Here is a 13,612-nt window from a genome sequence, read left to right on the forward strand (position 1 = left end):
TTTCTGACACAGTTTGACAAAATTATTATTCAAGTGAATACAAAGAATTCCATCAGACCCATGTGTATTTACAAATCTTGAAAATGTATGATACTTTTCTATTTAGCAGTGCTAGTGCAATTTCACTCTATTTATTTTTACTGAAGCGTAATAGATCCCATTATGTGAGCTGCAAGTGTAAAACATAATGGCTTGATATTTGTGTGATTGTGAGACGATCACCACAATGGTTAACATCTGTCACCATACATTGTGATAAGATTTTTTTTCTCGTGATGAGAACTTTTAAAGATTTAGGCATTTCCGTTTATCAGAACATGCTTTAAAAGACATGTTTAGTTCAGTAAGTGCTGTTGGCTGATTTTTCATTTCATGCAAACCCTAGAGGACAGTCACTGTGGTCACTTTGGGATGAAAAGTCATGGAAGAAGTCATGCTGGTTGGACATGATGTATAAATGGAAGGAATTTGCATCTTTTGGTCGCTAAGTAAATTATCTACTGAAATCTGTAAATCAGTCTTCATGTTACTTACTTTAGCACCAGCTTTCTTTACATGTACACTTCCTCTTGGCTCTTTCTATCTGCACCATATTCAGGAGTCTTCGTATACTAGAGAGTCCTCTGTGTTACGTTGTCTGAATATTTGTGACTGGGGAAGAAAGGTTTGGGAAAGAAAGCTCCCTCCTTTCCTTTATTCCTTTTCTATTATAGCTATGCTACCCCCAACTTAGTTTCTCTGTTACTCTCTTTTTGGGATAATGTAGGAACAGTGAATAAAACCAATGGAGCTCATTTCTCCATTCTGTTAGTTCATCCATCCATCCATTTCACAGTCCCTGAGTGTCCACATGGACGGCTCTTTGGGAATACAGGGCCACACAGTGTAGGGTAGACCTGTGCCTTGGCCTCAGGCCCCAGGCCCGGAGAAGTCTTGTGTTGCTGATGGACAGGGTGTTTGATAGGCTCCCAGGGGATGTCAGCTGATAAAATTGAAAATGGTGTTCAAAGCTTAGTCTATGAAGTTCTCCTGTGGGTAAAATTTAGAACCCCTCCTGACAAAGACTATGGACAAGTCACATGGAATTCAGAAGTCCTTGCTCTCCCCATGATCCTCGGTCAATTCTCAGATGGAGCGTGGAGATTGTGGGCAGATTCTGGCATCTTGGGAGTTTTGGCTCCCATGTTGGATTTAATCTTTTGTTAGGCTCACACTGTGAACTTGAACTTCAACAGTCTTTTTTTAAAAAATTTATTTTTTTTTTTTTAACAGAAAGCTTACAAACATTTATTGAGTACTGAAGTGAAGTTGAAGAAAGGTAGTTGGAATTAGAAAAGAAATGAGAATATGGGTTTCACTGATAGATTTTCTCTCTATATATTAAAAGTATGCTAATTTAAAATTTAATGAATCCTTACTATACTTCTTATATGTAAAATTTTGTTAAGTATTTTTTTATATATTGTTAAATTCTTTTTTTTTTTTTTTTTGGGTTTTGTCATACATTGATATGAATCAGCCATAGATTTACACTTATTCCCCATCCCGATCCCCCCTCCCATCTCCCTCTCCACCCGATTCCTCTGGGTCTTCCCAGTGCACCAGGCCGGAGCACTTGTCTCATGCATCCCACCTGGGATGGTGATCTGTTTCACCATAGATAGTATACATGCTGTTCTTTTGAAACATCCCACCCTCACCTTCTCCCACAGAGTTCAAAAGTCTGTTCTGTATTTCTGTGTCTCTTTTTCTGTTTTGCATATAGGGTTATCATTACCATCTTTCTAAATTCCATATATATGTGTTAGTATGCTGTAATGTTCTTTATCTTTCTGGCTTACTTCACTCTGTATAAGGGGCTCCAGTTTCATCCATCTTATTAGGACTGGTTCAAATGAATTCTTTTTGACGGCTGAGTAAAATTCCATGGTGTATATGTACCACAGCTTCCTTATCCATTCATCTGCTGATGGGCATCTAGGTTGCTTCCATATCCTGGCTATTATAAACAGTGCTGCGATGAACATTGGGGTGCATGTGTTTCTTTCAGATCTGGTTTCCTCAGTGTGTATGCCCAGCAGTGGGATTGCTGGGTCATATGGCAGTTCTATTTCCAGTTTTTTAAGGAATCTCCACACTGTTTTCCATAGTGGCTGTACTAGTTTGCATTCCCACCAACAGTGTAAGAGGGTTCCCTTTTCTCCACAGCCTCTCCAGCATTTATTGCTTGTAGACTTTTGGATAGCAGCCATCCTGACTGGTGTGTAATGGTACCTCATTGTGGTTTTGATTTGCATTTCTCTAATAATGAGTGATGTTGAGCACCTTTTCATGTGTTTGTTAGCCATCTGTATGTCTTCTTTGGAGAAATGTCTGTTTAGTTCTCTGGCCCATTTTTTGATTGGGTCATTTATTTTTCTGGAATTGAGCTGCAGGAGTTGCTTGTATATTTTTGAGATTAATCCTTTGTCTGTTTCTTCATTTGCTATTATTTTCTCCCAATCTGACGGCTGTCTTTTCACCTTACTTATAGTTTCTTTTGTAGTGCAAAAGCTTTTAAGTTTCATTAGATCCCATTTGTTTAGTTTTGCTTTTATTTCCAATATTCTGGGAGGTGGGTCATAGAGGATCTTGCTGTGATTTATGTCGGAGAGTGTTTTGCCTATGTTCTCCTCTAGGAGTTTTATAGTTTAATTGAAGGATATTTGCTTTACAGAATCTAGTTGTTTTCTGTCAAACCTCAACATGAATCAGGCATAGTGCACATGCCACCTCCCACTTGAACCTCCCTACATCTCCCTTCACATCCCACCCCTCTGGGTTGATACGGAGCTCCTGAGTTCTAAATTCCCATGAGTCATACAACAGATTCCTACTGGCTACATATTTTACTGGCTTAAAGCTGGCTTAAAACTGAACATTCAAAAAACTAAGATCATGGCATCCAGTCCCATCACTTCATGGCAAAGAGGTGGAGAAATAATGGAAACAATGACAGACTTTATTTTCTTGGGCTCCAGAATCACTGGAGATGGTAACTGCAGCCATGAAATTAAAAGATGCTTCCTCCTTGGAAGAAAAGGTATGACCAACATAGACAAAATTTAAAAAGCAGAGAAATTACTTTGCTGACAGTTCAGTTCATCTCACTTCAGTCACTCAGTCGTTTCCAACTCTTTGTGATCCCATGGACTGCAGCATGCCAGGCCTCCCTGTCTATCATCAACTCCCAGAGTCTACCCAAACCTGTGTCCATTGAGTCGGTGATGCCATCCAACCATCTCATCCTCTGTCATCCCCTTCTCCTTCTGCCCTCAATCTTTCCCAGCATCAGCGTCTTTTCAAATGAGTCAGCTCTTCGCATCAGGTGGCCAAAGTATTGGAGTTTCAGCTTCAACATCAGGCCTTCCAATGAACACCCAGGACTGATCTCCTTTAGGATGGACTGGTTGAATCTCCTTGCAGTCCAAGGGACTCTCAAGAGTCTTCTCCAACATCAGAGTTCAAAAGCATCAGTTCTTTGACACTCAGCTTTCTTTATAGTCCAACTCTCACATCCATACATGACCACTGGCCGTGACTAGATGGACCTTCGTTGACCAAGTAATGTCTCTGCTTTTTAATATGGTATCTAGGTTGGTCATAACTTTCCTTCCAAGGAGTAAGTGTCTTTTAATTTCATGGCTGCACTCACCATCTGCAGTGATTTTGGAGCCCCCCAAAATAAAGTCAGCCACTGTTTCCACTGTTTCCCCATCTATTTGCCATGAAGTGATGGGACAGGATGCCATGATCTTAGTTTTTTGAATGTTGAGCTTTAAGCCAACTTTTTCACTCTCCTCTTTTACTTTCATCAAGAGGCTCTTTAGTTCTTCTTTGCTTTCTCCCATAAGGGTGGTGTCATCTGCATATGTGAGGTTATTGATATTTCTCCCGGCAATCTTGATTCCAGCTTGTGCTTCATCCAGCCCAGCGTTTCTTATGATGTACTCTGCATATAAGTTAAATAAGCAGGGTGACAATATACAGCCTTGAGGTACTCCTTTTCCTATTTGGAACCAGTCTGTTGTTCCATGTCCAGTTGTAACTGTTGCTTCCTGATGTGCATACACGTTTCTCAGGAGACAGGTCAGGTGGTCTAGTATTCCCATCTCCTTCAGAACTTCCCACAGTTTATTGTGATCCACAAAGTCAAAGGCTTTGGCATAGTCAATAAAGCAGAAATAGATGTTATTCTGGAACTCTCTTGCTTTTTCGATGATCCAGCGAATGTTGGCAATTTGATCTCTGTTTCCTCTGCCTTATCTAATGCCAGCTTGAACATCTGGAAGTTCACGGTTCACATATTGCTGAAGTGTGGCTTGGAGAACTTTGAGCATTACTTTGCTAGTGTGTGAGATGAGTGCAATTGTGCGGTAATTTGAGCATTCTTTGGCATTGCCTTTCTTTGGGACTGGAATGAAAACTGACCTTTTCCAGTCCTGTGGCCACTGCTGAGTTTTCCAAATTTGCTGGCATATTGAGTGCAGCACTTTCACAGCATCATCTTTTAGGATTTGAACTAGCTCAACTGGAATTCCATCAACTCCACTAGCTTTGTTTGTAGTGATGCTTTTTAAGGCCCACTTGACTTCACATTCCAGGAAGTCTAGCTCTAGGTGAGTGTGAGTGATCACACCATCGTGATTATTTGGGTCGTGAAGATCTTTTGTGTGCAGTTCTTCTGTGTATTCTTGCCACCTCTTCTTAATATCTTCTGCTTCTGTTAGGTCCTTACCATTTCTGTCCTTTATTGAGCCCATCTTTGCGTGAAATGTTCCCTTGGTATCTCTAATTTTCTTGAAGAGATCTCTAGTCTTTCCCATTCTATTGTTTTCCTCTATTTCTTTGCATTGGTCGCTGAGAAAAGCTTTCTTATCTCTCCTTGATATTCTTTGGAACTCTGCATTCAAATGGGTATATCTGCCCTTCTCTCTTTTGCTTTTCGCTTCTCTTCTTTTCAGAGGTATTTGTAAGGCCTCCTCAGACAGCCATTTTGCCTTTTTGCATTTCTTCTTCTTGGGGATGGTGTTGATTCCTGTCTCCTGTACAACATCACGAACCTCTGTCCATAGTTCATGAGGCACTCTGTCTATCAGATCTAGTTGCTTAAATCTGTTTGTCACTTCCACTGTCTACTCATAAGGGATTTGATTTAGGCCATACTGAATGGTCTAGTGGTTTTCCCCACTTTCTTCAATTTAAGTCTGAATTTGGCAATAAGGAGTTCATGATCTGAGCCACAGTCAGCTCCCGGTCTTGTTTTTGCTGAATGTATAGAGCTTCTCCATATTTGGCTACAAAGAATATAATCAGTCTGATTTTGGTGTTGGCCATCTGGTGATGTCCATGTGTAGAGTCTTCCCTTGTGTTGTTGGAAGAGGGTGTTTGCTAGGACCAGTGCGTTCTCTTGGCAAAACTCGTGTGCCGTCACAGCTGCCGCTCCTTCACTTTACCGACAAAGGTCTGTCTAATCAAAGCTATGGTTTTTCCAGTAGTCATGTATGGATGTGAGAGTTGGACTATAAAGAAAGCTGAGCACTGAAGAATTGATGCTTTTCAACTGTGGTGTTGGAGAAGACTCTTGAGAGTCCCTTGGACTGCAAGGAGATCAAACCAATCAGTCCTGAATATTCATTGGAAGGACTGATGCTGAAGCTGAAGTTCCAATACTTTGTCCATCTGATGGGAAGAGCTGACTCAGTGGAAAAGACCCTGATGCTGAGAAAGATTGAAGGCAGGAGAAGACGGGGACAACAGAGAATGAGATAGTTGGATGGCATCACCGACTCAATGGACTGAGTTTGAGGAGGCTCCGGGAGTTGGTGAAGGACAGCGAAGCCTGACAGGCTGCAGTCCATGGGGTCTCATAGAGTCAGAAGGACTGAGCGACTGAACTGAACTGAAATGACCTATTTTAGAGATGGTAATGTAAGTTTCCATGTTACTCTCTCCATACATCTCACCCTCTCCAAGAGTCTTAATAGCACTAAATGCCCTTGCAGTTGAAGTCTCCTAACCCTCCCTAACCATAATAGCCAATCATTGTTAGCTCTTAGTGAGCATCTGTGAGTGAATGAAGACTGCCTAACATCCTGGCTCTTAACCCAGGGGCCCATCTCCTGGGCTACAGTGGACAGGAGAAGACAGTGTCCCACCCCCCATTTCTCCCTCTTGTTGCGCCCGACTACCCTGGACAGATACTCCCTCGGTGAGCATAGTGGGGATGGTCACAGTAGAAGGATCTCTCTCCACCTGTGGTTTATCTCGTGTTGGACTTCAGTGTCTTACCCCTGTGGCAACGAAGACAGTGGTTAATTTCTCAAAGGATCTTCCAAACCAGGAGGCAGCCCCAGCCCACGGGGGCATGTCCATCTTCACATGAAGCCTCTGCTTTGCAGCTGCCTCCAGAAGCAGGCGTGTGCTTTCCCCTGGCCCTTTCCCCACAGTCTTGCTACTCTAGGAAGTAGGCTTACTCCATCTTAGGTCAGCTGCTTCAATCGGAACAAAATGGAAACACATCTCTGTAATTCTGTTTCTGTAGTTATTTGTAGACCACAAGCTTGCTGGTGTGTTTGGTTAAAGCCTTAGGCTTGCTTTTTTTGGCCAAACCATGATGTAGGAGGGATACTTACATGTTCTTCTATTGAGGAAGACCCAAGGAGCTAAAACTAATCACCGTTTTGCTCATATCAATTTTGGAGAAATGATGCTTCTTAAGACAGAGAATGGGAGATATCCTAATAAATACTTGGCCCATTTGAGTATGTAAAAGAACTACTGTTAAAAAATTTTGCGTAATTATTAAGGCCACTATTATACAGATGAACTCAATATCTTTCGGTTGAATTCAGCTTATTTTCAAAGTACATTTGTATCTGTTATGTGGTTATCAATGAAGCCAGTAAGAACTGTTACTTTTCCATTGTCTTGTTTTATTCTTAGAGATCAGTTTACGATGCTCAGGTAACTTTAAAGATCACTGCTTTGCTCTTCTGTTTCTATGAATATGTGTACATTTTTCCTCTATTTCTCTGAATATGTGTATATCTTTATATAAATTTGACAAAGATATCTCTATTTATCTATATATATACTTCCAAAAGAGTTGCAAAGTAATACGAAACTCCTGTGTACCAGGGCCCCTCCACCTGGGGGGACTTCATCCTTTCATTGCTCCCAAGGATATGTGGAAATATCTGAGCATTTTGGTTTTCACAGTTGGATGTGCTACTGGCAAGAGTTATTTAGGTTAAAATGTTAACAGTACTGAGGTTGAGAAACTCTGCTCTAGACCTGTTTCCTAATGGGTTAAATCACCATGACAGATATATCAAAGTTAAGAAATTAAGGTGAATTCAATATTATTAAACTATGAATTTTTTTTCCGTTTTTTGAAACCTGTGTCCTTTTTTTCCCCCAGAGCACCCGTTTTTATTCTAATCCATTCTAGGACACCATCTGCAACTTGCTTTGTTTTTCATGACCTTGTCACTTTTGAAGCGATTTCTCAGTGTCTGTCACCTGCATGTGGTACGTGCTGCATCCAGATAGCACCTCCAGGTGGCATATGGAAATGCGGTGTGTCTTGGGGCATGCCTATCTATAGATGCCTTGGCATTGAGCCAGTGGAGAGGAGAGATAATCAACGCAGTGCTGAGCTCAGGAGAGCCACACATCAGGAGGAATTTCCCCCTCAAAATGTCAACGGCACCCTCACTGACACACAAAGGTCCCAGTCCCTTTCTAGTAAGTGATGCAGAGTGAAATGCCTTGTCTCAAGTCTAGCAAAGGGCAGGTAGTAAACTTCAAAATAAAAGCTTGATTTATTGAATTTCGGCCCAGGACCTTTGCTATGTAACAGTAACTGTCTCCATAGAAAATGTTGGCTTTAACAAGTATAGGAACAATTTTAATGATTCGGAAATCTTTATTTCTAAGTAGATAACAGCTTTTCCTTTTATTTGCTGAGGTGCTGTGTTTAGCCAGAGTTGCACCTGGTGAAAACTCTGAATGAAGAATTGGAATTCGTGGGAAGCGACAGTGGAGTTTCCTGGTGATGGGGACAGAGGAAGCGTTTGTGGCCCCAGTGTGTGGATGGAGTCGTGTGCATGCCTTCTCCTGCCTTGTTTCTCCTCATAGCACGCCTCCCCGCCTGTCAGTGTGCACGTTCATTTACGTGTTTACCTTCTGTCTCTGCCCTCTTAGAAACCGTACTCACTGGGATGGAGAAGGGACTTTGCTCTTTATAGCTTATCTTCCAACTCTCTAAAGGGCAATATTTTGAAATTCATGTTTGAACAGTATGTAAATATGCTTCAGATGGAAGGACTAATACAGGCAAAGTGTCCAAATGACCCCTTACTTGGTTCTGGCCTTCTCTATTATGCCAGCTTGTTACTTTGTATTTACTTAATTGATAGGAATGACTTGTGCTACCCATAATATGCCACTCCCATCTTTTTCACTTGACAGTGTATTTTTGAGTTTTTACCTTGAAAAAAAATGTAGCTCAGTAGTTTTCAACTAGGGGTCATTTCTGTCCTTCAGGGAATGTTTGGCAATGTCTGGAGACATGTTTGAGTGTTGTTACTGGAGGATGTCCTGATGATACCTAGGCCATAGAGGCCCGGTTTGCTGCTACACGTCATGCAACCCACAGGGCGTCCACAGCATAGAATTATCGGGCCCAAACCCAGCCATGAAGGAACCCCTAGGCTCTTTCCTTCCTTAAATCTGTGGAATAGTTGTTCCTTGGTAGCAATACCAGATTGACTTTGTCCCTTCCTCTTTTAGTGGACACTTAGGTTCTTCCAATTCTCTGAGCTGACTAAGGGGGCTGGCAAGAACCGCCTCACCATCTGTGTATGTGTGTCGGGGGGCATGTGAGTGGGTGGAAGAGTGTTTCTGGTGGCCCCACTGTGTTCAAGGAAACACTTCCAAATGCCGCTTCAGAAGGGCTGGACCCGTTGATGCCCACAGCACTGCCTGGGATTCCAATTGTCTGCATCCTTCCCAGCATTTGATATTAATCACCTTTTTGAGTCTTGCCAACCGGAAGATGATGAATGAGTACCTCCTTTTTAACAGTTGCATCGTCTGATTGTTAGGTGCTGTGTGCTTAGTTGTGTCCGACTCTGCCACTGCATGGACTGCCACCCACCAGGCTCCTCTGTCCGTGGGGATTCTCCAGGCAAGAAATCTAGAGTGGGTTGCCATGCCTTCTCCTGGGGATCTTCTCGACCCAGGAGTTGAACCGGTGTCTCCTGTTAATAAGGCCCCAAACATGAGTCATTCACACCCCAAGCATTCTATAAGCTGGGGGATATGTTAAAGGCCAGCACACACCATTTCATTTTGTTCAGCTCTGTGTCTTTGAAAAAGGCATGAGTTGGGAAACCAGGCTTGAGAGTTCTGCCAGTAGAGGTCACTGTCCCTCAGTGATTCTCCACCAGTGTCATCAGGACCATGCCCCCATCCCACCCCGCCGGCAATATCTGGCAGTGACTGGAGACAGCTTTGATTTTCACAAAGTAGGTTATGTGCTGTCACCTAGAGGAGAGGTACCAGAGAGTGAGTGAAAGTCTCTCAGTCGTGTCTAATTCTTTGCGACCGCATGGACTGTAGTCTGCCAGGCTCCTCTGTCCATGAAATTCTCCAGGCAAGAAACCTGGAGTGGGTTGCCATGCCTTCCTCCAGGGGATCTTTCCAATTCAGGGATTGAACCCAGGTCCCCTGCATTGCAGGTGGATTCTTAACCGTCTGAGCAACCAGAGAAGCCCAGGAATTCTGATGTGGGTAGCCCATCCCTTCTGGGGATCTTCCCGACCCAGGAATCGAACCGGGGTCTCCTGTTAATAAGGCCCCAAACATGAGTCATTCACACCCCAAGCATTCTATAAGCTGGGGGATATGTTAATGGCCAGCACACACCATTTCATTTTGTTCAGCTCTGTGTCTTTGAAAAAGGCATGAGTTGGGAGACTAGGCTTAAGAGTTCTGCCAGTAGAGGTCACTGTCCCTCAGTGATTCTCCACCAGCGTCATCCTGCACCATGCCCCCATCCCACCCCGCCGGCAATATCTGGCAGTGACTGGAGACAGCTTTGATTTTCACAAAGTAGGTTATGTGCTGTCACCTAGAGGAGAGGTACCAGAGAGTGAGTGAAAGTCTCTCAGTCGTGTCCGACTCTTTGCGACTGCATGGACTTGTAGCCTGCCAGGCTTCTCTGTCCATGAAATTCTCCAGGCCAGAATACTGGAGTGGTAGCCGTTCCTTTCTCCAGCACATCTTTCAAACCCAGGAATCGAACCCAGGTCTCCCGCATTGCAGGCAGGTTCTTTACCAACTGAGCCACCAGGAAAACCCAGAGGGGAGATACCAGGGTTTCTGCTAAAACCCTATGATGCCGAGGTCTGCACCCCACAGAGAATTGTCTGGCCCCAACAGAACCAAGGTGGAGAAAACACACTGGATAAAATCCTAATATTTGAAAGGAAGACATGACAATCCTCATAGTAATAATGAAACTTTATTATTATTTAAAAGAAGAACAACCTTTAACCTCTATTAAGGTTATAGAGGGAAAAGCACACCTTCCTGAGAAGGGTCTTCTTGGGGGAAAAGGCAGCAAGGAGTGAAGGCTGGGAATTAGCGGTGCCCCCTCAGTGTGGGCTCTGCAGGGTGGAGGGGTGGCTCGGGGGCTGCGCTGATGTGCTGGCTGGGGTGAGGGAGGTGGCTTGGCGGTATATGTGACTCAGGCAGGGGTGGGGCAGGGCTCAGCTGGGTAAAGAGAACTGTGGGTGGGAGTTTCATGGGGAGGTGGTGGCCGGGCCCTGACTCCCTGGACGCGAGGGGGATATCAGGCTGCAGGAGGCCCAGGACAGAGTGCCGGTCTGCTCCTATCTCTGCAGGGAGGCTCTGTGACTCTGCCCTGGGGGTTGGGGGTGGCAGATGGGGAGAGATGGGGGGGGTGCTGGCCTTGGAGCAGGGTGGGCTGCAGACAGGGAATGCTCAGGCAAGGCGGGAGGTCTGGCTGCTGCTCAATGTCCTCAGACGCTGTTGCACCCGTAGTAGAAGCTGCTCCTCAGAGGCCCCGGCTTGGGCACAAAGGCAGGAACCACTCCATTCCTCCACACGGGCTGGAAGGCGGACAGCCTGGGCTCCGGACTCTGCCTCCTTCTCTTGGTCTCAGGACAGTCAAACAATTGAGGCTCGTCAAAGCTCCTTTTTCCTTTCTGGCATCTACTGAGGGGCCTCAGTCCGGTCTCATTGGCACAGAGATCCGGTTGCTCCGGTCTGGGCAGACACGTGTAGATGCTGCCCGTGCGCTCAGGGAGGGTGATCTGGATGGTCACCTGTCTCCGTCTGCTGCGGTGGTGGCGGCCGTTGCACCGGCGAGTCTTCCTGGAAGTCTTACGATGGCGGGAAAAGCGCAGCCCCATGAAGTGGTGGAGGAGCAGCCAGCTGGGATAGCGCCTCCAGGCCTGGGACACCAAGGCCCTGCGGGCCAGCCTGCGGTACAAGGCGGGCGAGTCGTCCCGATGCCGGCTGCTGCGGGCCCGGTGAGCGCGGCGGACCGACCGGACGCGGCCTGGGTCCCGGCCCGGCGGGAGGCGGGCGGGCCTGGGCCGTGGGAAGCGGGGCTGCGCGGCCTTGTCTGTGCCCAGCCAGCAGCCCAGGTACCTGCTCAGGAAGCTGCCCATGCTGGCCTGGTGGCGGGTCGGATCTTCACGCTGCTTTGGCTTCTAGGCGACCGAGGTCAGCAGATGTGAAGCTCAAGAGTCTCAGGCGACCGTTGGCATCCGGCTACAGGCTGGCGCGTGTGGCGTTGGCACCTCGGGGTTCTCTGGGCTCAGGGTCCTGCGCACACTAGGAATGTGCCCCCAGACGCAGGACCTCAGCGGCTGCCCCTGCCCTCTGAGCAGAGTGGTTCCTCCAAGCTTGCGCTGCAGGCTCTGGATCTTGGCTCTGGGCAGATCAGCCTAGCAGTGCCTGAAATCCTTGCACTTTATATTTGAAGGGACAAAAATGAAACAGTGTACACGTTTTTGTGTTCTTGTCTTTTGAAGTAAAAGAATGAGTGAAAAAGATAATGATTGGGCAATGTGAAGATATAGACACAAAGAATAACTTTTGGGTTAGGGAACTGGTAAGAGTTTAGACTGTAATTCGGCGACATAGCAGAATCACTTGACTCCCAGTTCCCTGAAAGATACAGATAAAGGCCTGAAACACATTACTAAACTGTTTTTACAGGAGGGTGACTCCCCACCCCTCAGGGCTTTTGGGGTGTCTTCGTGGTAAAAAAAAATCTGCCTGCCAATGCAGGAGAGGCAGGAAACCCAGGTTCGATCCCTGCATTGGGAAGGCCCCACGCAGAGGGAATGGCAAACCACTCCAGTAGTCTTGCCTGGGAAATCCAATGGACAGAGCAACCTGGTGCGCTGCAGTCCATAGGGTCCCAGAATCAGACAGGACTGAGTGACTGAGCTGGCAAGAGTACAACTCCCTCCATTTGAAGAATACTGCTGACTACAAGGATGTACATCCTAGACTGGTTGAAACTTGAAAATTGATGATGCTTGAAAGTTCACCTTGATGCCACCAATCTAAGAATTGTTCATGAGGTGATCATGCCCTGCTCCTTGAACACTATAAAACTCCTCACTACCCCCGCCAGAGTGGGTCACACAATCTTGAGGGCATTAGCCCACTGTGGCCCCCTCTGCCTGGCAAAGCAGTAAAAGCTGTTCTTTTATACTTCACCCAAAACTCTTTCTGTGTTTCTGTTCAGCACGGTTGAATAGAGACCAAGTTTAGGCAACAAAAACATACCAGGTCTTGAAAACTACAGAAAATTGACAGAAGTGCATTCTCTTTCATTATGTAAAAAAGAACACAATGCACTTGAATGCTCTTTTAAGGAAAAAGAGTAGATTTCCTTGTATCCATAGAGGCTGTGTGTTTCTTCTAGAATGGTTGCTAATGTCACTTTTGGAGATTTTATTCTTAAGGACTGTAGAAAGTCACTCAGGGTTCATTTTTTAACCCTGACAATGTTGGTTTAGTGTGGACTCTCCTGTAATTTTCTACCTTCATACATTTCATGCACTCATATAGACTGTCTCTAAATACTAATGCCATTTCTTTCTTGTGAAAGAAGAAATGATCCAGGAATACAGGGTAGTGTGAGGCACATTTCCAGTTTACACTTAGAAGCTGATACCTACAAAAGCAGTGTTCAAAGCCTCTTGCAAACATTAGAGCCCCTCTGTCCAAAAGTCTGTTATTGGGCCGACCCCAATACTGGAGTAAGAGAAGGGCAGAGACAGTGGCCAACAGAGGCAGCAAGTAGCGGATCAGCAGATTTGTCTGGTTCTGAGAGGTGAAAGGCTGAATGAGGGGTACACTAGAAAGATCTTGATGAGGAAACAGAAAAGACTTCAGTATTAGGGAGGCCAGGCCAAGTGTTGAGGAAACGGATGCTGTCAGCTAACAGGTGATGGAGGTTGCAATTCCTGCTGCCTTCCACTGAGTCATTCCTTTTGTTTTTGGGTTTGTTTTACTCTTG

At 45.3% G+C, this 13,612-nt stretch overlaps 1 protein-coding gene across 1 annotated transcript in view; it reads left to right on the forward strand.

The window, feature by feature from the left end:
* Positions 1–13,612, forward strand: part of CLTRN (collectrin, amino acid transport regulator) — a 41,769-nt gene that overhangs the window by 10,813 nt on the left and 17,344 nt on the right. The window lies entirely within an intron of this gene.

The sequence above is a fragment of the Cervus elaphus genome, chromosome X (assembly GCF_910594005.1).
Source record: "Cervus elaphus chromosome X, mCerEla1.1, whole genome shotgun sequence".
NCBI classification, from domain to species: Eukaryota; Metazoa; Chordata; class Mammalia; order Artiodactyla; family Cervidae; genus Cervus; species Cervus elaphus.